Genomic DNA, 24715 nt, shown 5'->3' on the forward strand with positions numbered 1-24715 from the left:
AGAAAAGGAATAGTTTATATCTGTTTGAGTTGCTCTAAAAGAACCTGACCACAGGAATGATTTTAAAGCATAATTTAACTCAAACCAATAACAGACTCCTGAAGCCCCAGTCAAGAGTCCTAAATAAATTCACCTTCTGTAATTGCCAGTACATGGCTATGTCTTCAGTTTTATGAACCAACTCCAGCATCCCAGAGTTTACATCTCTCCTTGATCAATCTTCAGAAAGGAATTTACTTCTCTAATAACATGCTTCCCAACATCAGGCAGGTCCCAGAATGACCATCAAACAGAGGCAATGTGAACAGCTGGGAGTATCTGATGGTAGTAAACACAGATGTGCCTGACAGGACATTAACTGCTTAGCAGGTTGAGGCAACTGACTTCCCCACCTTCAGCGAAGCTTTGTAGTTGCCAGAGATGCTGCTGCCAGGGTATAATGATCGTGTGGCTCCCCATCCACTCTTTGGTGAAGATGTTTCTGCAGCATTTGATGCAGTGTTTCAGCTTGGTGTTAATTATGAGATCAGCTCAAGGTCTGTGATTTAGAGCCTGGGCTCGGAACCCTTTCAGTAATTCAGTTCCCGTAAGTCTGTGTTATTGGCTCCTGAATGCACTTCCTTAAGCTAATTAAAAAAAATAAGCTGAAGAAATTCATTTCTTATGCAAAATCAAATCTGATCTACACACTGAATATTGCACCTTGTCATGTTCATTTCTAGTTCAGTTTTGCCTTTTACTGCTCACTTTGCAGCTTGAGAATTCCCACTTAAAGCAAATGTTTACATTCTTTAAGAGAGAGAATTGGTCTTTTTAAAAATGTTTAGCTATAAAACAAGTTTGATAAAGTATTGAAGTACAAAAAAAGGATCTTAATGTTTTTTATGCAGCACTTTCATCAATCAACATCATCATAAATTTGACAAATTGATAGTGTAATGGTACAATGGGAATCATCCTTCAAATAATCTGTCCTTTGAATAAGAAAGTGGCATTAATGGGCCTGATACGCATGGCAGATTAGCATTGCTAACCTGAGGAAGAAAATGAAATCTCTACCCTGATTTACCCAATCTGTGTAATACCAATGTCATGGATATATTTTCAGTATACATATATTGTTGATATAATTAAGAACAGTACTTTTCAAGAAACAAAAGGTTTTCTAGCTTTATTATGCAAACAGAAAAACCCACAGGTTAAATAAAAATAAAAGGCACCCTGTTGTAAATCAATGTGATTTGTGTCTGTTCACATCTAGGCACTTGGTCACATCGATAACCTGGGACAATTGTCTTGCAAATGCACTCTTGGGACACAAAGTAGACTGATCAGTGAAAAACACCACTGCTTCAAAAAATTTTCAAAATAGCCTTGAAAGACTATTGTGTGAGATAGTGCAGCTGTCAATAGAGCATTTAGCATCTATCATACTGTTTCTGTTAGAGAACTGCTAAAGTCAGGATGGCAAGTGGGTTTTATCTCTTGGTCTTGCTCATTCTGTTTTTCATTTTTTCTCTTGAACCTTTTTAGAAAATAGTTGTTAAAGATTCAGCAAATTTCATTCTTGCCTTTATATGAAACTGCTAATGAGTTGCCGATGATGCTTTCCTCTCTCCTAAAACCTTTCAAACGAGCTCTCTATCTGGCCACTATTTATTCCTTATTTTTGCTAGGTTTATTGGTTTTTGTTGCTTTAAAAGATCTGTTATTAGAACTAGCTTTCTGAATGATTCAGAATTTCTCAACCCTAGCAATTTTGCTTATTGTAGACTTCGTGTCCCAGGCTTTTGTCTGAGTTAATTATTTGGCTCCTGCCATTCTCTAACTTCTCTTTACAGCTCCTACTGGCAACTCCTAACCTGTTCTTAACAAGCACCAGACATCATCTGTGCAGATGAAGCCAGCCTAGATTTCTGCTGTCACTCTCACTTCTTAGAATGACACAGAGGCCTTCCTGCTGCCCTCTTCTGCCTTATACCGTTACTTGGTCCAGACTTGGACTGAGAGACACATCTTACCCTTTCAAAAGAATGCAGCCCAGTACTTTTCAGGTAAGCCAGCTTTCTTTTTCATGGCTACATGTTACATACCAGAACTTGGAAAAAAATTCTACCTTGTTGTACAGTGCAAATTTTTAGGGAAATATGTAAGCAAGGATCATAAAGAAAAGGCCAGCAGGTCCCTCCCTCTCAGCATTTTATTGAGAGTTCTTGACAGCCAGGGCAATCTGCTAGATACCACTGGATTTTTGTTCCAGTTGTTCTCCATTCTAACAGGGTAGGCATGCGTATGGATACAAAATGTGTATGAGGGTGCCAAACAGTCTGGGTTTATATCACAGCTATTTATAAGAGGGTCTGGGAGACAGAACTTCCAGACCGATGATCTTTGTGCCTGTGAGAAGTTGCCATCAGTCTTTCTGGGGTTGGGGGTGGAATCCCTTGGGTCATGTGAGATTGAGTTGTGAGCATTGCTTAAAACAAGTCAAACAAAACAGCTGCAGTTGGTGTGTTATTCACATATCACTTTCCCCATGCTATATAGGCAATCAGGCAGCATGACTACAACTCATCAGTTTCAAATAAAAATGCAACTAAACCTAGATGATTTCAATCAGAAAAACACATTCAGGAGATAGGCCTTCCTATTGTTTTATTGAAAGGAAACTCCATTGCTTTCTTGATTCCATTTTAATGGAAGTGGTGATAAAAGTAAAATAGAAATGAAAGATGATAAATGGCCCATAGGTACCTTACTCAATGACAAAAACCAAAACATACAAATAGAAAAATTAATCAATGCTCCGAGGTTAGTTCAGGTGCTAAGCTGTGGAATGTAATACATCCCACAGCTTAATTATTATTTTTATGGACATAGTGGCCCAATGCACCCCAGGCAATTGCATCAATAAAATCTTCTGCTGCAGTGAGTTCGGTACAAGGCCTTGCTACTTTTCTGCCAGGAGAACAGCTTTGTATTTATGTTAGATTCATGCTAATATTTTGAGCAGTGCATCCTGGATCTCCTCTGTTTTAAATGCACAGTTGAAGACACCTGCATTCAGTTCCAAGTTGGACCTTAGTTTCATTCTGGAGATGTGCCTGCTCACACACACAAAAAGAAGTCAATGAACTGAGCCATGTGATGCTACATAAAATCAAGCTTGCTACAAAAATAAATTGACTGAAACAAATGCTTTCATCAGAAATGTCACTACTGAACAAGAAATGAAAGATTTTTTTTCCCTCCTTCCTGGCCAAAAGTAGTGAATTATGAAGTTTTTTTTTTCATCCTGGTTTTAAATTTTAAATATAATCTTTCTACAGAGAATTAGCATTTGTTTAAGGTACATAAAGAAAGCAGATTGAGATTTCTCTCTCCTAGCAATGAATCTTTATAAAAACAACTTATTTTAGCACAGGCATACTTCATTGGAAAAAACAAAAGAATTGCAGAGAAATGATGCCAAAGAGTTTATTTTCCCCTCTGGGTTGTTATATTGTCAACCTACTGGCACTAGTTACATTATATTCTCCTACATTGTGAGGTCAGCTCCGTTAGGTTGGCTGCCAAAGATGATAAAATAAATGTACATAGGTCATCAAGAACTTAAAAAGAATAGAGAAAATCCAAGGAACTCTGACTTCAACCTTCTGTAAGTCATTCTTTCTATACACACCCAAAGGCACTGAAACATTTATTTCCTTGAAATAGTATTCTGGTGGTACTTGCCAGCTTCAAAATACCGACTCAACCAGGGAAACACATTTGAAGCAAAATGTTATCCTTATATTCAGTATTGTTTTACCATTTTCTTTGTATACATGTTCAATCAAATTTATTCTGCAACACCAAAGATTTTGATTTTCACCCCTCTGGGCTGTTCACAAATCTATTTTTCCACACTGTGGGATTTTAGCAGATATAATTTTAAAAGATTTTTAAAGTGAACTATATGTGACAAATTTTTTAAAAAAGTGCAATAGTAATCTTGTATAGCAAAGCCATATCTATGCAACTTGCCGATATACAGATGTAATGAAAAAAAAATGTTCAACCATCCAGATGTTAACTGTGAAAGAACTTTCAATAGTGGGATGTTTTGTCTATACTGTGCCAACCAGCTTAGTATTTCTGAGAATATGGCTGTTCATTCTGTGTAGACAAAACAGATGGATAATTTGACAGCATCATTCATTTATTTTTTATCCAGATGTTCTGCCATCCTGTTGACAAAGTCTTTCCACAGCCTTTAGCAGTTGATACTTGATATAAACTTCACATCAGTATAGTTATATTTGGTGGGTTTTCCTAAACAATGATTTTTAAACTTCCTGAATATTTACCCACTATGATTGTGAATAAGTAACTACTCTGACAATGTTAAAAGGCTTATTATCTACTGTAGTATGTTGTTAGTGGAGAAAACAAGATCTGGCACATACATCTGCATGCATATAATAAGACACTGGATTTTTAAGTTTTGCATATGAATCTTATATTGATTGGTTTTTATTTTAATAATAGAGATAGTACATAGAAAGATAAATAAATAAATAAGTAGATAGATAAACAAGTAGGTAAGTACAAATTTCTCTCTGATAAAATTTAATTTCATGTGCTGTCTTGGTGGGTATACAAAAGAATCACATACTTCTGGCTTATTTGAAATGTGTCATTTGCAAGGAGACAGGATCTCCATATTATTTTAAAATTCTCTAGTTTTATAGCTTGAGAGATTCTTTTTTTTTCCTACAGCAATGACATGCATCATTTACAGTAAGATTTTTAAACTAAGTATTCTTCTCATTTCTTCAGAATCTCCAACTTAAAATATTATCGTGACAATAAACATCTTTGCTTCAAGAATCCTGCATAAAATGTAAAAGAATTTTAACATGAAATAAATAAATGCATTGTTCTCTGAGATTAGGTCAGCATCTTTGAAATATACTGTGCTAGAATGTTAATTGAGTTTGACATGAGCATGGATATAAAATGCATCGTGCCACTCAACTTACCGGCAGTGAAACTCATTACCAATTCTAATCGTTGTCTGCATGGTGACAGCATACTGAGATGGAGATGTTGAATATTTTAGTTTGTGATATTATCATGGTTGTTTAAAGTACTGACTACGTGTTTTGAAACCAATAGACATAATTGGTATGCATGTTGAAACTAGTAGGCTGAGCACATCATTTATTTATAGAGTCTTTTGATGTAACTCTATGGGGGAAAAAGTTAATAAAACATGGTACAAAGATAAATTTACACTCACCACTATAATATGACATAAAGCACAAATTATTGTACTGAAAAAACTGTTTTCTAGTGAAACATGTTCTTTATTCCTTTTAAGCTATTTCACCAAAGAAAGAAGAAAAGGGCCCAGAGGAAACAAGAAGTACACAGGTATTGTTAATTATTTTAAATTTTCTAAAGCAACTTGTGATGAATAAAAATCTATGGGCCAACAGAGAGAAATCAAGAGGTGTGGCAGTTCCTAAGTCTTCCTATTTTCTGCCATAAAGTCAGTGACAGTGTCAAAGGGTGGGTCAACCAAAACTGAGGAGTAACTTAGTGGCCTCCTCTGAAAGGGCAGGTGGAGAGGAAGCCCCTTCTGTGTTATACCCTTCCACTGCAAGGACTCTTTCCTACTCAATCTCTATTCAAGAGGGTGGGGAGTGGGGAGAGTATTTTACAACAAATATTATACAAATATCTAATTGTGTTTAGAGAACTGCTGACTTCAGATTTGATATTTTTCAAGTAGAGTCCAAGATAACAGTGAGCTGAAAAAATATTAAACTTCTGACCATTAAAAAAAAAAATGTGCCAAGAGTCATGATGCAGGCAGAGGCGGTAAAAGCAAGGAGTGAGGATGCTCTACACAGACAATTACCTATGGTGTGTGACTAATCTCTCATTAGCATGTGCAGAAGGCCATGCACAGCAGTGGTCAGGAGACTAGTCTGAACATCAGAAGGGTTGAGTTTTAACTCTTGATTTTTATTGACAACTGTGTGTGTGTGTGTGTGTTTTAGGCTGATTTTAATCCTTCTGGACCTTGTTTTCTTTAGGTTTCTTTAGCTTGGACTGAATGATTTTTCAGTTTCCTGTTAATTTTATGGCTCCAGGAAGCCTCCTCACAATAATGTTGTTGAAGGAAGAAATTATAAGTTTAAGAAATAGAAAAGGTTCATTAAGAAACCTTACATATATTTGATGCTATTTTTGAAAGCCATTAATATTTTGTTATTGGTATTTATTAATAATAATAACTTTTCCTCATATGGGAACCTATAGTCCAATTGGCAGATTTTCACTAAGTGTGAAAATGGGCTTTCACTTACACATGTATTTATTTATTTTCCCCAAAGGTACATTCTCAATTTCTATGGAACAACAAGTACTGCTTGTGGAAATTAGGCAAGATGTGATCAGATTGGCTTAGATGCAGAGATTCTGAAGGAAACAGAACTAGATGCATAGATAAATTCTGTATATGGTATTGTCTCCTCCTGCCCAGTGAGCTCACAACCCAAGGTTCCTAAGAGTTGGTGCCTTAGGTGTGCCTTCTGGGCTCCACTGACCAGTAAGCATGCTGCTGGGAGGAAAGAAGGAAGTAATGGGGGGGTAGCATCCACTCAGTTGCATTCATATTTGGTATAAACCCTTTATACTGCTCATTGTTGATTGGTAGAGTATCTATGAAATAACAATAATGAACACAATCTGAGTCTCTATTCTTTTATCATTTATCTAGTACTACCTAAAAAAGAAACTGTATTCAAACAATAATTTGTGCAGGCCCTGATGGGATAATTTGTTTCTGATTGGAGAAAAGTTTCCTGGGCAGGGTGACTGGTGACTAACTGTTCCCAGAGGGTATCACCCATATGTCTGGCAGTTGCACGAATTACTGTCCAGGCTGAGTCTATACTTTTCTGTGGCTTCCAAACAGGCTAGCTTGGGTTTCCTCTTCATGATATCTAGATTACAAGGAAACAAGAGTAAAAACTGCAAGGCCCCCTGGGCCTGAGCTCAAAACATCATAATATCACTTCAGTCACATTCTATTAGTCAAAAAAGTGGCTAAGCCAGCCCAGGTCCAGATGTTGGGAAAAGAAGCTCCATCTCTCAATGGGATGAGCTTCACAATGTCCTTCCCTCTTGTCTGGACTTCACCCACCCAGCTATAACCTCCAAAGTCTTATACTTCAGGTGTCTATTTCAGCAACAGTCTACTTCTAGTTATAATTTCTGTATAAGTAACTTATTGCTACTTATAATTAACAAAATACCCCCCCAAATTTCTGGGGATATAATGTTCATTTCTGTGGTCACAATTTATTAACCATTGTGCAGGCCTACCTAAGATAACTTCTCTCGGCTCCCTATGGTTGGACTGGACTCACAAATGCATTTTTAGTCAGTTGGTAGGTCCTGTAGGGCTGAGGTCCTGGATGGTCTTACTCCTTTATCTAGCCAGTGGTTGGGCTGTTAAAAAGGTGCCTGATTATCTGCTTGGAAGCTTGCTCAACTTCTTCACTTGGGAGCTAGATTTCAAGAGTGCAAAAATCTTAAAAAAAAGAAAAGAACATTTTAAGTTTTTTACCCAGATAACAGACATGTATAGAGAGTAAATTAGTACCTGGACCCTAGGAAAATATATACAGGTAAGTAGAAGATGAATATGAAAAATTGACAATAAGGCAAATGCCTCAGAAGTGATGTGTCCTAAGTGGGTGTTGTTTTGGTAATTCAAACCTAAATACCCAATTAATGAATTGATTCATATTTTATTAAAGTTACCTTTAAAAATTAATAGCTAATCTTTCTGTTGCAATTAAAACAGGAGAATTTGACCACATAACCAAAATATAAATACAACTTTTGTCATTTTTCTTTCTTCAATTCTTTGGAAAAACCTATAACTTTCTCTGGTATACAAGTAAACTTTTGATAGTATATTAAGCATCCTGGAAGGAGTTTTAACTCTTTCAGTGCATGGCTGTATCATGTTGTGTGTTTACAACTTCTTAATAATTCTTATCATCAGGTATGTGAAGCCCTAAACTAGATAACAATGTGGAGATTCATGGAGTGCATGTCCTCATACTTTCCCACCATTACCTAACGAAGAGTCCTACAAATATTTTAGGTGTGTCTGAGAATATTGAAAATAATTAATACATGCAGGTATATAATAAATACCAATAGGGAGGTATGCCTCTGTAAGTTATGTTTTTCTCTAGGAATAAGTATCAGAAATTTAATCACTGGGAGATACTAATAAGTATGCTCAGTGTAGGAAGAAAAGAGTATATATAGTGAAGTTGGTACTGAAAACACCTCATTATAGAGGTTTGTGTCCAGTTGTTCATGCTTATCAATGATTTGGAGTTGTAGGTTACCAGAAAAGAGTAGTATTAGTGAATCACTGAACAACTGCTAAAGATTTTTGTCCTCATATTTCTCAGTGTGAGCCATGTTATCCAAGATCCGACTCTGAACAACCATAACATATTTCAGGGTCCTCTTTCAACTTAATGTGTAACTGAGAAAATTTTTAAAGACATTAAGATTATAAATGTTTTAAAAGCTGGAAATATGGAGGATTTATGATCTGATTTGTCTAGGTCTCTCTCTTCCTCTGCAGAAGACATAGAAAGGAATTAAGCAATCTGGGACTATTTTCATCTCCCTTATTTTAAGAAGTCAGTACAAAAACACTTATATTTTAGGAACTTGGTTGTTTTATGAAAAAGAAATAAATGTAGTGCATATCCTGGGCTTATTATGTCCTGGGTGTGATTCTTGGATTTAATTCTCCCAACAACCTCGTGAAATATCATATTTCCAAGTTTTTGATGAGGATGTCAAGACTCAGTCCTATACAACTATAATAATGGAGCCAGGGTTCCAACTTAGACCATCTGGCTCAGCAGCCCAGGTGTCTAACCCCAGACCCTACCACAATGAATGTTTCAGCTTAGCTGAAACTTTCCTGCTATATGTGACCTGTGCATTATATGACCACTTGGCTAGCACAGCCAGGCAGTAGGATCACTCTGAAAAGAGCTGACATTCATTCAGATACTATTTGAAACTCCAAGCCCTTATTAACAGGAGAGTTACCATGACAAATCCTATCTCAGGTCCACAGGGAGGGGAAGTGGGCATTTCCAGGTGTCTCCTCTTAGGACCATTTCATCTCTGTAATTGGACTTTAGTGTGTAAAGCCTCTAGGTCAATAGTACTTAATCTAACCAGCCCCGCTGCTCATCAAGGAGTGTATCATTAATCCAGAACTTAAGCTAAAATTCCTGTTAATGTGAATTTTTTAAAAAATGTGGACTCGAGGTTCCAGAATGACCACTTTTTGGCAAAAATAGTACTATGAAATGAAAGGAAATAATGACAAAAAATGCTCAGTATTTTCCCCTTCCTACCTGAATTTATTTGCTCCTACTGATGCTGCATTTCTGCATAATGAATTCATACTCCTTCCTCACCCACAGCATGTTTCTGCCAGGCCCCATCATTTTTTAGGCCCATTCATAATTTTTATTATTACTTTCTTGTCATTGCAGAGGTTAGTGCAAAATAAACATCCCATAGGTCTACAGCTATAGCAAAGATAAACAGGTAATGTTCGACCTCTATCGAATACTGGATATTAAGGGGCACGATGAAAAATTCTCATCTTTTCATCCTCTGGATGGAAATGACATCAGTGTACATAGAAAAAGAAACAATCTTTTCTTGCCTTTCTCATTTGACTTTTATCACCTCTTCTTGATGTTTGCCCATTGATCTCCTTAAAAGTGCGCTTTACATGGGTCCCAGTAGAGCTAATACAGATTAATGTTGTATTGGCCTAGCTTCAAATGGCATGCTGTTGTCATTTTCAGATTGTCACTCTTAACTAAAAGAACAAGTTTCAGGAAATTTCACAAGCAGCCTGTTTATTTTGAATTTCTGATTTAGTTTATCACAAATGTAATATTTAAAAAAGATAAATTCTGCTAAACTGAAAACAAGCATGCATAAAACTTATAGATATTTAAAGGTAGGAACATAGGTGCACAATAAATATTTACTTTTTGATTGGACAAGTTAAAGGTGAATATACTGCATTTAACTAAAGATTTCAAAAGTCTCCTTCCAGACTCAGAGAAAGTAAGTGAATAATGTAACATGTGAAAAATTGAGAAGTCCTCAATTTTTCTGTTTTTTATTCTTTTCATTGCTTTCTTCTTTGTCTTTTCATATAGTCACATTTTATTGACTTTGTAACATGGCATTTTATTGACTTTACACTTCTATCCTTTTGCCTACATTGTACGATATAGATAGGTGTTAACTAGTAAGGGACCGAGAAGCTAATGATGAAGATGAAAACCAGCCTCAGTGTTTCCTTGACATTTCTCCTTCACATTGTGTTCTTTCTGTCTGCCACTGTAAGTGTTCCATAATATAAATTCAACTGCTCAGTGTTTCAGAACCACACAGTTGGATCAAAACTAGAACAATAGGAAAAAAAATTCAGAGAAGTCATTTCTCTACACAGAGCATATCTTGGTTGTTTTAAGCTGTGGTAAGTTACAAAAATCCATTCAAGACATAATAAATTCCAAATGTTTACCATATGTTAGATATGATGATAAGTACTCACATATTTATTTTATTTAAAATACAAAAAAAAAAACTTCCTGAATTTATTTTCAAACTGATGGCTCAGATCCTTGTATTAAAAACAGCTTAGTGGATTATGACCAGCATTAAAAATTGATTAAATCAGAATAGAAAATCACCTTCTACATTCAGTAACAAGTACAATATCTTAAAATATTTGTGTTAGAATATGTGTGAATATGTGTGCACACACACATGTGTATATGAGTAGGCATGTAAACAGGCATATATGTAGGTATACTGAGTCATAATGTGATGTATTTTTATTGATAGACACAATTAAAAATTTCAAAACCCTACCCCATAAAATAGTACTATATTATTTTTTGAGAGAAAAAAATAAAAATAAAAAGATCCAGTTTTAGAACCCTAACTTCCCAAGTTCCCAAATGAACTGTTTCCACAGTTTTGAATGGCGGCTAAGATAATGTTATTGTTGCCTAGGCTGCCTATCTCTCTTGTGGTTTGCATTTACTTAGCTTCAAAGCACCCCTAACATAGGGTGATTAAATCTCCTCAGAGCAGGCCATCTGTGCCATTGAGTAAGTGAGATGCTTCAAATAAGTGAAAGATGAATTCTGTTCCAGACTGTCCCATAAAATTATAATAAAAATAATAATGAAGTGCTCTATAATAAAAAGAAAGTCGTTACAAATACCGTGCTATTGATTTCAAAGGGCAGTAATTTCAGAGGAGCTCTTTCATCTGTGTTATAAATCTCGGCAACCAGCGGAGAAAATGTCAGGATTTTAAAAGCAAACAAATAGGAAAAAAAAAAAATCTCCTCACTGCTCATCTTTCATGCTGTTTTGAGTAAAACTAAGGTAGCACAAATATTTAAACAGATGGCTCGATGATATGCTTTTTTCTTTACTAATCATAGTTATTAAAGCACTCACTTTATTTTTATTGTGTTTTAAACGGGCAGAGAAAATCTGAGTCTGATAATGACCTTTGTACATCATGCTGCAAATTGATTTTGATGACCTTTCACTCTCCGATAATTAGGCTGGCTTCATGCACATTCATCTCCCTCTCTCCACTGAGTGCAGTGCAGGTTTTTCCTGCCTGTCCCTCAAAACCCTGTTCTCCTCCCTGTGTCCTAGCTTTGTCTCTGCTATTGCTGGATTGGGTTTCTCTCTCCTCCCTGTGAGCCACAGATTCTTGAATAAAGAATGAATAGAGGTATTTAGAGGCTGACAAATAGAAGAATAGTTATTTTACTGATGTTTTGAATGATCAAATATCTGAATTGTCATGTAATTATGACCATTACAATGATGTCATTGCCATAGTCATTTGGCGACTGTGTACATTGTGTTGAAGACTTATTACCACATTGAATTATAACGTGGTAATTTAATGAGTTTTATAAGGGTGTTTCTTTGTGGCTAATGTGAACAGATGGTACAAGTGGAAAAGAAATAAACTATGCCTCATTTTCCTTTACATTTTCTTTGTTATTATGCTCAGAAATTAGGAACATCAGACTAACATACATTTATACACACATATTTTGAAATCATAATCTTTAAAAATGCATTTTATCAAGTGTCTCCAAACTATATTTTCTGTTTTAGATTTTTTTTAAAAAAAGTTGTTATTGTGCTTAAAAATATATACAACATATCATTTACCATTCCAACAATTTTAAAATGTATAATTAAGTAGCATTAAGTGCATTCACAATATTGTACTGCCATTGCCGTAATTCAGTTCCAGAACTTTTCCATCATTGCAAGTCTTTAGATATATTTTCAAGTAACTACATTTTTAGTCCTGTAGGAAAATTTTCTCATTTCCCTAGGTGAGGTTTATTAAGTCATTTTCTTAACATAATCACATATGAGCCCCCCTAAGCCTGAAGCTAATTATCAATGCTTTTCTGGGGACCACAGGATTTCAAAGGACAGTTTATTGAGAAATACTAATACAAGAAACTTCACAGGTGTTAATAATAGCTAATTTGTATGAAGCGTTTATTGTAAGTGTAGCACTAAGCTAATCACTATTCATGTTAATAGGAAAAATAGAAGGCTGCTTAAAGCATTCATCCATCCTCAGTACTCCCCCCAAAATTTCTCAAGGCAAAGTGCAAAATTTGTGTCATTATTTTTTGGTTACTTTCATACAAGTGTGCAACAGTTGAGTTTTTCATGGGAATCTGCATCAAACCACAGGAAGTAAGATCATGAGCAAACTTGTCCCAGTCTTAATGTTTGCTGGTCCCAGTGCTACTCTGTTTCTTTCCTATTACTAAGAAAACAAAAATCATAAAATAGAAGGAAGTTAATGCAGAAATGTGGGCCTAGATATGATGGAAATGCTGAAAAGTCAACAGGAAACTGGCTCTTTACGCAACCCAGTCTTAGGAACTCTACTAGGATGAAGGACCTGGATGATAATGCAGGTCACTGGAGCCAGAAGCAGGAGGAGCCTCATGAATACATGTTAACTTCCAATTCATTCTGTTGACCAGACTCCACCGGAAGCCATCAGAGAGGTAGCTTAGGAAAGAGCCCAAGGAGTGGAGCATCTTCCCTCCTGTTGTAAAAGAGCAGAGCTGGGCAAGGGTGAGGAAGGGGATTGAGGGCAAGGACTGGCACTAACATTTCAAATCAAGAAGTACTTTCTCTTCTTCTAATAAAGGTGGACTAAGGAAAATGTTGAAAGGTTGTGTCAGGGATGGTGATCTGTCAAATGAAGAGCATGCTTTTAGAAAGCTTACCTGGTCCCTAGAAAGCCAATACCTCTTGCTTCATAGTTCTTGAGTCTTTTTCTTATTCCTCACACCCTATTCATTAGCAAGTCTTATCTTTGTACTCCAAAACATGTTGCTTTCACCACCTTCATTGGGACCCTGGTTCTCTTATTTGGGTTCCTGCAATCACTTCCCCAGTGGTTTTACTCTTTTAATATTTTCCTCTCCTTTAAAAAATGAGGTAAAGTTCACATACCCAATGAAATGCAAAGATCTTGAGAATTCTGACAAATGCTTCTGGCTCATGTAACTAACACCCCAATTAATAAGTAGAACTTATCCATGACCTCAGAAAACCTCCTTCATGTCCATTCCATCCAGTCAGATTCCACTTCTTGTAGGCAACCCCCACTCCAATTTCTAAAACCATGGATTTCTTTTCCTATTAAGCTTCATGAAAAGAGAATCATACAGTGTCTATTCTTCCATGCCTGACTTTTTCATTCATCATAATGATTTTGAGTTTCATCCATGTTGTTATGTGTATAGTGATATTAATTATATGACATTATTTATTTATTGTTAATATTAATTAACATTAACTTCTGATAGTATTTCATTGTATAAATATATCACATTATGTTTATTCATTCTCCTATTGATAGACACCTTTGCTGTTTTCATTTTTATTATTATGAGTAAAACTGTTATAAACTTTCAAGAATAAGTCTTTTGGGGGCATGCTTTCATTTCTACTGGGTAAATACATAGAAGTGCAATTGATTGTATGGTAACTGCAGGTTAACTATAAGAAAATGTTGAATTGTATTCTGAAATGGTTAAAATATTTTATATTTCCTCCACCAATATTTCAGAGTTTAAGTTGCTCTACAATCTTGACAACATTGGCATTGCCAGGATTTTAAATTCAGACATTCTAAAGGGTATGCAGTGTATATTATTGTGGTCTTAATTTGCAATTCCTTAACTCTAAATGATTTTGAGATTTCTATATGCCTTATTCCCAATTAAATGTTTTCTTCTGCAAAAGGGCTATTCAAGTACTTATGGCCAATTATACATTTTCTTCTGCAAAATTGTTATTCAAGTGTTTGTCCATTTCTTATGTCTTATTTTTAAGGTAAGTTTTAGTAGTTCTATATATATTCTGAATGTGAGTACTTTATCATTTAGATGTGTAAAAATATTTCTTTCATTCCAAGGTTTGTATGTTTATTTCTTAGAACAGAAGTGTTAGTTTTGGTGAGGTCAAATTTTCTATGCTTTTTTTTTTGTTCTTCCACAGTTGGTATTTACTCTGTCCTTTTTAAGAGATTGCTGCCTACTCCAAGGTCATAAAGACCTCCTCTTTTGTTTTCCACCAGAGTTTTAACTTTTACATTCAGGCCTATGACTCATCTTAATTTAACTTTTGTGTGTCATTTGAGTTGAGGTGGGAATAATATTATTCATTTTTCTTTCACACTTTTATTCAGTCTTTCCAATACCATTTTCTCAAAAGACTTTATTTCCGCATTAAGTTGCCTTGGTCCTTTATTGAATAACACACAGATCTGTATACATACATGTCTATTTTTTTATGCTCTATTCTATTTCATTGAACTACCTCTCCATCTTTATTTTCCGTAACTTACTTGCCAATGTACTATAGCTTTTTATTAAGTCTTGAAATCAGGTGGTACATGTCCCACTCTTGTTTTTTCAAGGATACTTTAGGATTTTTAAAAATTTTTTTTATAAATTCTAGGATAAACCTGGTTAGGTTTCAATTTGATTTGTATCATACATTAACTTGGGAAGAACTGACTCTTTTACCTCATTGACCCTTCCAATCAATTAATATAGCATATGTCAGAGCCACTTTATGTTACTATAACACAGTACCACCAAGTGTCTTATAAACAACTGACCTTTTCTCTTTCTTTTTTGTTTGTTTTTTAGGTCTGCCAGGATCAGGATCTCAGGGTAACACTATAATTGGGTTCTAATGAGAGGCCTCTTCTTGGCTGCAGACTACCAACTTCTCATGGTATCCTCATGTCAGAAAAGAGTGCAAGCTAGCTCTTTTTGTAAAGGAAAATCCTTTTTGTAAGGATTCTAATCCCATCTAGGGAACTCTACCTTTATGGCATAATAACATCCAAAGCCCTATCTTTAAATACTGGGGGTTGGGGTTTTAGCATATGAACTCAGGGAGGACACATACAGACAGTCCATACTAATGTATCTTTTCATTTATTTAAGTATTACTCAAATTCCTTGTAAATTTGAGTTTTAGTGTAAAGCCTTACAAGCTGCTTAAGTTTTTGGCACAATAGTATATAGCATGTGTTGTAATCAGCTGCAAGGAAAGTCTCCAAAGATTTTCACTTCTTACTATGTTTGTCCTTGAATGGGTATTCCCCACTGAATACAGATGCCTGCCTGTGTATCCAGGGTACATGGGGATGACTGATGGCCCTGCAGGGCTTGACTTCTCTTTTGGATCCCTCTCTTTGGATGAAGTAGCTGCCATGCCATGGGACAGCTGAGAGACCCTGCAGAGAGGTAGATGCTGTGGGGGAATGAAGCCTCTTGCCAACATCCAGCATCATCTTGCCAGCTACCAGAACCTTGAAAGGCAGCTCTTCCAGCCCATTTAGAATACTGACATTCAGAGTGACATCTAGACTGCAACCCCTTGAGAGACCCCATGCCTGAATCACCCAGCTAATTGTTCTCCAGTTCCTCATCTACAGAAACAGCTTGATATAATGAATGTTTATTATAGATTTAGCCATTAAACTTGTGATGATTTTCTATGCAGTAAGAGATAATATAATGCCACTTATTTTTTCAATTGTTTTTTGCTATTATATGGAAATAAATTTGACTTTCATATATCAATCATATATCCCATGACCTTGCTGAATTAACTTATTAGTAGTAATAGTTTGTTTTACAAATTTGTTAGGATTTTTTAATGTAATCAGTCATGTCATCTACAAAATCAGACAGATTTACTTTCTCCTTCCAAATCTTTATGCTTTCTATGTATTGTTTTTTTCTTCCCACAATGGATAGAACTTGAAGTACAACCTGAATTGAAAGTGATTATTGAAGCTATCTCTGCCACACTGCTGGCTGTATGGAAATGTTCAGTATGTCACAATTAATTAGGTTGTTAGCTGTAGTTTTTCATAGACAAGGAAATTACCATCTATCTACACTTTGCTGAGATTTTTTTAAATCATAAATTGGTAATCACATTGTTGCCTTTTCAAAAAAATATGAGAACAAAATGATATTATCTTATGTTTATCCACATATTTACCATTTTCAAAAGGGCTTCAACATTTTATTTTATCTGGTTACATTTCCCTTTATTCTGAAGAGCAAATATTAGTTATTGGCAACAGATTCTTCCAAAATTTTGTTCATCAGAAAATGTCTATCTCATGCCACTCTTTTTCCAAGTCATGTTCAGAATACTTTATATAATTTATTTATATTTTCTGATTAGATTGTGAGCTTTATAAAGTTAGAAGCCTTTATTTATTTAACTCTGTGATCAATTTCCCTGAAGCGGTGACTGTCATAGAATGGGCCAATTTGTTGGGAGAGAGAGAGAGAGAGAGAGAGAGAGAGAGAGAGAGAGAGAGAGAGAGAGAGAAAATGTACAAATAGAAAGAAACAAAAAATTACTTTCTTACAAAAGATGGAGTGAGAACAAAAGGAAAAAGTGAAGAAAAAAGTTCTCCATCTTTTGTAAGAGAAGAAGGGAAAAAGGAAGAAAGAAAGGAAAGGAGGAGAAAAAGAAAATTAGTTGGCATTGATATTCATGGCCTCTGAAAATGTTTGTGTTTTTTGAAATATCAGTTGTATTCTTCTGGTGTTAGTTTGATTAAAATAACAATTAAGAATTTCTGGAAATAAGGAGATAAAGAAAAATGCCAATTATATGCAAGTATCCAAAAATTTCTATAACATTTATAGTACAAAATAACAATTTATGTCAACTCATCTTTGACCCAGAATAAAAGGACAATATATGCAATAAGAGAATTATTCACAAACCGTATCTCAGAAAAGGGGCTAATATTAGAAATATATAATGAATTAAAACAACTCAATAACAAACAAAACAAAGACTTCAAAACCAAAACAAAAATAACAAAATAATTTAAAAATGTGTAAAAGATCTGAATAGACATTTCTTAAAAGAAGATATACAAATGGGTCATTAAAAAATGCTCAACTTCACTAGTCATCAAAGAAATGAAAATTAAAACACAATGAAATATTACCTCACTCCTACAAAAGTGGCTTTTATAAACATATACATTTAATGTATTAAATGATGCATAGAAAAATGCACCATTGTAGCCTTTTGGTGGGAGTACAAACTAGCAGAGCCACTAAAGAAAACAGTACGGAGGTTCCTCAAAAACTGAAAATTAGAATGATCATATGATCCAGTAGTACTCTTCCTGGGTAGGTATCCAAAGAAAATAAAATCAGTATGTCATGGACATATCTGTATTCCCATGGTTCATGCCTCATTGTAGTATTATTTATAATAACCAAGATATTAAGTCAACGTAAGTGTTCATCAGCAGATGCATGGATAAGGAAAATGTGGTGCACATAAACAATGGATGTTAATCAGCCTTTAAGACAGCATGGGTGGACTTGGATGACATTATACCAGGTGATATAAGCAACGTGCAGAAAGAAGAATATTGCATGGTCTCCCTATATCTGAAATTTGAAAAAAGTTGAACTCATAAAAATACAAGTTAGAATGGTGGGTTTTTTTGTATGTGTGTGTATGTGTGTGTGAGTGTGTGTGTGTGTGTGAGAGAGAGAGAGAGAGAGAGAGAGAGGTCATTCACATTTCCTATTCCATGTGACATATTTATTGAAACCCTATAATAGTAAAGGAAATAACAATCTTTATCATGAATACTTAAATACTATGAATATATACACCATCCTCTTTAAAATAAGACATAGAAATTTTCAGCACTTTTTTAGAATGCCCCTACTGCGTTTTTGTATTTAATGACAAGAAAATGTGCACATGGCCTGGGAGGAAAAAAAGTGAAAGGAGGCAAGAATAAGGTGATTGGCTTAACATAAGAGACAAGCAAAATAATAGATGTCTGAAATATAATCAATTTCCACAGACATTTTTTGATGGAGAATATTTTGCAAACATGTACAATTCTAAGCCATTACTTTATGCTAGCAGTTTTCTCTGCCTGCAAAAGGAAAATAACTTCAAAATCATGTTATTTATAATATTTATAGTGCTAATTATAAATCAACCTATAATCTTTACCTAGAAAAGATCAGGTGCACTGCTTTAGGCTTAACAGTGGTAAAATATAGTTTCTGGAGGATAAATGCTGTGGAATTCAAATTCTGAAGTTATAGAACAATAACTTTTGTTTTATAGAACAATATTCCATGAGAACACTGAAAGCATTTGAGATTTGGGTCATTTTAAGTGTACCCGGGTAAAGACTATAAAATAAGCTGTACAGATCAATTCTGTGGATAGAGATGTCAGCCAGGTGAGCTAACAGAGCTTGCTCACCTAATTTTGATGTTGAAATAATGTTTGAGAGCCGTATTAACGTTTTTGTTGGGTCACAACACAGTTCTTAAAGAAAATCTTGGTGTGTGTCAATCTATGAAAGGTAATTGATGTCAGAATGTAGGTTTTGGAGACAGCCTTGGGTTTAAATGTAGGGTGACCTTTCTTCCTTGTTTGCCATGACAGAATTGATTTAAGCTTGTTGTCCCATTCTCTCTCAAAGTGACCCAATTTATATCATAAATTACGTGGTTATCCAATTTAAATGTCAACTCTGTTACTTACTGTGAGAACTTGGGTGAATTATTTAATTTTTCCAACCTCAGTTCTTTACTTTTAAAATGGGAATAATGATTCCTAATTCTTGACATGTTGAGAAGTTTAAAATTAAACATTTTGGGGAAGAATCTACTCCTGCCTGGCTGGCTGGTTCACAGCAAATCCTGCTGCTTGCATCCTCCTCAATAAGACAATTAAAGCCTTTGGAAAAGAAACTACATTCTGCTTTTTCCCTTCATCTATCTTTATTCAAAAATTCCTCTTTGTTGTCCTAAAACTCCAACCAAAACTATTGAAATTTTCAGTCTCTTCCGACTCTCCTTTGGGTTTCTTATTTCTTAGTTTAAAATGTATTCCCCTTGATTTCTCTCTTAACATCTCTTTATTCCACAAGGCTGACCTTTTTTGAATGCTTTTAGGAAAAAGTATTCTGTCCTATAATATACACCTCTAAACTTTACTTATGGCTCTTATTCTCTAAAATGGTATGATTATGTATTTGATTAACCGATAAAATATTCATATTTTTCAGATCCCCCAATTTTTAAATTAGTTGGCTACATATTATTACACTACTTAGATATACCACAATTCATTTCAATAATTTCTTACCAAAATGGTATTTAAATTGTTCTCAGTTTTTAAATTATCATATTTTTACATAATGGTATTTCACTATATATTATTTGTACTTATATACAGATATTTTCTTCTTTTTTAAAATTGTGGGTCTCTGATTTGTTAAATGTCTCTCCTATTCATAATGTTTTAGGCTTTGCTAAAAGGGTTTTTGTAAGCTTTGTCTAAATCATTAAATTTATGGTTTCTAAAATTTGTGTATGCTTAGGAAAACCATCCCCATCTCCAGGTTATAAATAAATTCAGTCACGTTTTCATCCAGTACTTTTATGGCTTCATTGTTTACTTTAAATCTTTGATCCATCTGGAGTTTATTTTTATGTAAGAAGTGGTTTGGAGGAGATGTGGTCATACTTTTTTCAAATGACTATGTAGTTATCACAGATTTATTGAAAATTTTGTCTTTATCCCCACTGCTTTGAAATGCTCTCTTTATGGCAATGCCCATATGTATTTGGGCTTATTTTTGAACTTTCTCTTCCACTGATATTTTCTGTGTATTCCTGGGTCATCATCAAAGTGGTATGAATTAGCATATGTTTTATCATGGGGTATAATACAAACTCTTCTTCCAAGAATATTTCTGGCTAGGTTTATGCCTTTTTGTCCAGGTTAATATAATAACATTGTTTCATTTTGTTGGTTTTAAAAGATTCTTTATTTTTATACAAGAATTTATGATGATACTAAGTCCATATTTCTTTGATTAGAATTACAATTTGTTGAAGGCTTTTTTAATGTCTTTCCAATGATTCTGAAAAATTTTCATCTTATAATGTCCCACATATTCCTTATAAAGTTTGTTTCTATAATCTTCTTGTTTCAAACTATAATTGACACCTTGCTACCATTATACTTTTAAGTAGTTATTATTTATGGATGAGAATGTATATTTATTAACTAAGTGAATATTGTAATATCTTTATTTCTAACACATGTCCAGTTCATTCTCTTTTTCACATATGTGGTCATATTATCTACAAATGAATTTTTATCTTTTCTTTTTAAATATTTATTTTGTGTTTTTCAGATTACTGTAATTGTCAGTGGTGCTCATCAAGCATCAATAAGTTAATGAAATGTTGTGATCCTTTGTTTCCTCATTTATAAAATGCTAAGAGTGGTAGTACTTACCCATAAAGATAATGTAAAGATCTAGTTAATAAAGTGGGAAAAGCAATTAGCAAAAGGCCTAGAACATAATAAGCATTCAAAACTGTTAATCATTATTTTGGTTTTCCTCAAAGTTAATTGCACAGTCTTTTGTTACCACCACTAAATAATATTAATAGCAACTTTAAATGATTTTCAGCATTGATGCATGGGATGGCCTAATGTGTGCAGGGTACAGATTATAGTATAGTAAACATATAGCATAGATTTTACAGGACTACCAGATCGTGCAATTTTATTATTTTAAATAAAGGCAATAAATTATTGGGAAGTTAAATGGCACTTAAGTTTATGTTTTTGTGAGATGTAAGTGAATCCATGAGTTTGAAAAAGTGATACCATGGAAGTCTTGTTTTATGTTTCTTAACTTTGATGGAAATACTTTTCATCTTTTATTTATATCATATATATTTACTTGCATGTTCTTTCTTTCTGATAAAAAAGGTAGGCACCATAATTAATAGATCAATTTGTACCATTTATATGTAAAATTGACAGAACCTGCTGCATTACAATGTGCAAAGTAGACATTCAGTAAACATCATTTGAATGAAGGTGCAAAAAAAAACTGTCAAGAAATGAATGAATTCAGAGAGTATATATTTTTTTCGGGTTCCATATACTTCAAGCATATGCAACGGAAACATATTATTTCATTCTCAGAAGATAGGAGACAGTGCTAAACTTCATCTCTTTCTAATGCATGTAACATTCTTTACTAAGAGATAGGTATTTCATCAGGAGCCGCTATGTGCCAAACCCTGAGTAGAGGTTTGAACTATCAGATGCTCTGTTATCAAGGAAGACTTTATTCCTCTTAATGCACCTGTATTAAATCTTATTCTATTAGCTAGTTTTCTCTTTTACTCTTAGGGGAAATCGTAGATATCATATTTTTACTGTAAAACAGGATTTATATGATTCAGTTAAATGCAGAGATTTCATTTTGAATGCTAGTCAGTGATTTATTTCATTGTTTTCCTTATTGGACAAGTCACTGCAATTTTTTTTTCCCCCAAGCAAGATGACATTAACCTTTTCTGACTGCAAAGTAACTCTTCTAGCGGTATCAATAATGCATAGTCTTTTCTGTCAGTTACTTTATTACATTTGATAAACAAATAAATACAGCTCCACATATCAAAACACTGAAATGACTAGTTTGAGGATTAGCCCTTTGATAATCATCTACAGCAGATTATGGAGCCTCTGTAATATTTCAAAGAATTGGCCTTGTTCCAGTTGATGCTGATACTGGGATTTGAGTTAATTGCCGATGCATCTCAAACAACAGAGCAGGTGCTAGGAGAAAGAACATTCCCTGTATTTTCTTTGTTATTTATAGTCAGAGCTCTTCTACACTAAACCCTTGAGCTGGCTTTTTAAAGCTCACTGTATAACAATTTCATTCACTTTCATGTCAACAAGCTTTGGTTTGATAAATTAAAACAGAAAAATGCTGGCTAAAGCACCACAGCCCTATGCGATTCATTTTGCTCTAAGTTTCTGGCAGCTGCCCAGCAATGACCTGCTATCTTCCTAGTGTCCTTATCATTTTCCCATCTGGAAAGGGCTGACCCTTACTGTACACCAGGGAGCTGAAGGCCTGTGCAGGCAGCATTCAAAGGCCATTAACAATCATAACTCTAAGATCATCACCCTCTTCCAGGCAAGGTTAACAGTGGTCTACAGATAGATAGGAAGGTCGACATTTTATTTTTCTTAAAATAAATACAAAGCAAGTTGCAAGATTTCTTTAATGACAAAGGATGCCACACTAACTTGAACTATTACATTTTTAGGCTTTTTGATCTTCCTTAATATTAACCAAAGGTAATCTTGAGGGGCTTATCCTCTATTTAAAAACTTCTGGTATTAGCTATTGATTTAGATAAAATAATTCATTCATTTACAATTGAATTTCTTTTAAGGAATATTAGTTTAGATGGCTATTTTATTAATTATTTCAACAACAGTCAACATGTAAAGATCATTAAGGAAAAACATTAAAGATTTTTTTTAGAATGAAGCATAATCAGTATGGACTCCAACATTCAATTTTAGTAAAGTCTTAAAATTTTAAGTAAGTTTTGTAAATAAGACTATATGTAAACTGATAGTAAATTAAAAATCTTGCTTACTAAGCATTTATCACACAAGGTATTACCAAAGCATGAATATAGGGCCCTGAATTCTAAACAATTATGTATTTTAGAAAATGAAAAGTCTTTTTCTACTAGAGATAAAAACAATAAAAAGCTTTTAGTAGTTAATTTACCACACATGTGCGTGTTAGTCTTGTCAAGGTGCCAAAATGTGTACAATTAACCAGAGCCCATCACAAGCCACCATTGTTAGAATAACAAGCAAGATTGTTATGCAGTGGGCAAAACCAGGCAAAGTCTCTTCTGTTAATCAAGGATGAATAAAATGGCAGAAGGTCAGATTGGCCTTGCTTAGGGAGTATAATAATTTAAAGAGGCTACCAAAGAGGTTAGAGAAGTTCAGAAACTTAAATCTTCAGTGTTGCCTGGTGATGCAAACATCAGAGGACTGGGAAGGGAAGAACAGAAAAGAGAACACTATTTAAAAATTTGTGTTGCTAGAGTTAAACACTTGAATTTTGCTCAAGAAGGTTCTTATTTAGGAATCAAAAAACCAACTCCAATTGGATTTTGTTTGGGCAGAGCTAGGATAAAATTCTGGAATGGAAACTGAGTCTAAGTATTTGTGAATAGTATTAAAAGAAGTTATCTCCACTGTGGCAAAATTGAGCCAGTGAGAATAATTAGTTACATGCCTTGTGTGGTAGGTCCAAGTACAAAACAGACTTTAATGGGCATTAAATCCAGGGTAAGATGAACAGAGACAAAGAATTAACCACTATAAGGGAGGTGGCTTGGATTCTTTAACTTCCTATTCAATCTCTTAAGTATACTCATTCATTGGGCTGACTAACCCATGCTGACAGGGTAGCTGGTCATAAATAATCCCCATGATTAGATATATTAGATATATTAATCCCAGTGAATAGGAGACCAGGAATTCTTAATCTTCTTTCATTCTTTCCTTCCTTCCTTCCTCCCTCCCTCCCTCCCTCCCTCCCTCCCTTCCTTCCTTCTTTCCCTCCCTCTTTCCTTCCTTCCTTTATCCCTCCTCCCTTGTCTCCTCTCTGTCTCTTCTGTCCATGCTGTAAGTTTCTTTTCTATTCACAATCTGTTATTAAAATTTTATTAAACCCCACAGTCCCATCTTAGATGATGGTTAGCGTTTTAAGGAAGAGATGTATTCCAGCTTAAAAATGAAGTGATTTGACCATATACAATTATCCATATGAAGAACTAAGAGAGAATCATTTTATGCCATTGTAAGATGTCCCAGAAGAATGGGGCAAGGCAGGTTTGTTAGGTGATGAACAACCACAGGGCAAGGTTGTGGTGCATGTTAGCCTTTCCCAAGAAAAGTCTCAGAAATGCTTCCCCAGGGGCACCTCATGGCCAGGACTGCCCTTAAATCCAGGCAAGGGGTCCTTGATGGTGCCTGGGTCTGGACGCCAACAGTGCTTGAGGGTGTGGTGCCCTGCACCTGGACCAAAGAAGCATGCTCCTTCATCC

The 24715-nt window shown here is 34.7% G+C and overlaps 1 long non-coding RNA gene across 1 annotated transcript; it reads left to right on the forward strand.

The window, feature by feature from the left end:
• The first annotated feature begins 1963 nt into the window (after positions 1-1963).
• On the forward strand, positions 1964-16246 carry LOC124103398 (uncharacterized). The gene is made up of 3 exons (XR_006855186.1): positions 1964-2054; positions 5366-5418; positions 15371-16246. It is a non-coding gene; the product is annotated as an uncharacterized LOC124103398 (long non-coding RNA).
• The last annotated feature ends 8469 nt before the right edge of the window (positions 16247-24715 follow it).

This window comes from Marmota monax, unplaced genomic scaffold, assembly GCF_021218885.2.
Source record: "Marmota monax isolate L192 unplaced genomic scaffold, Marmota_monax_Labrador192_F-V1.1 WCK01_AAM20220418_F8-fsc00006, whole genome shotgun sequence".
NCBI lineage: Eukaryota > Metazoa > Chordata > Mammalia > Rodentia > Sciuridae > Marmota > Marmota monax.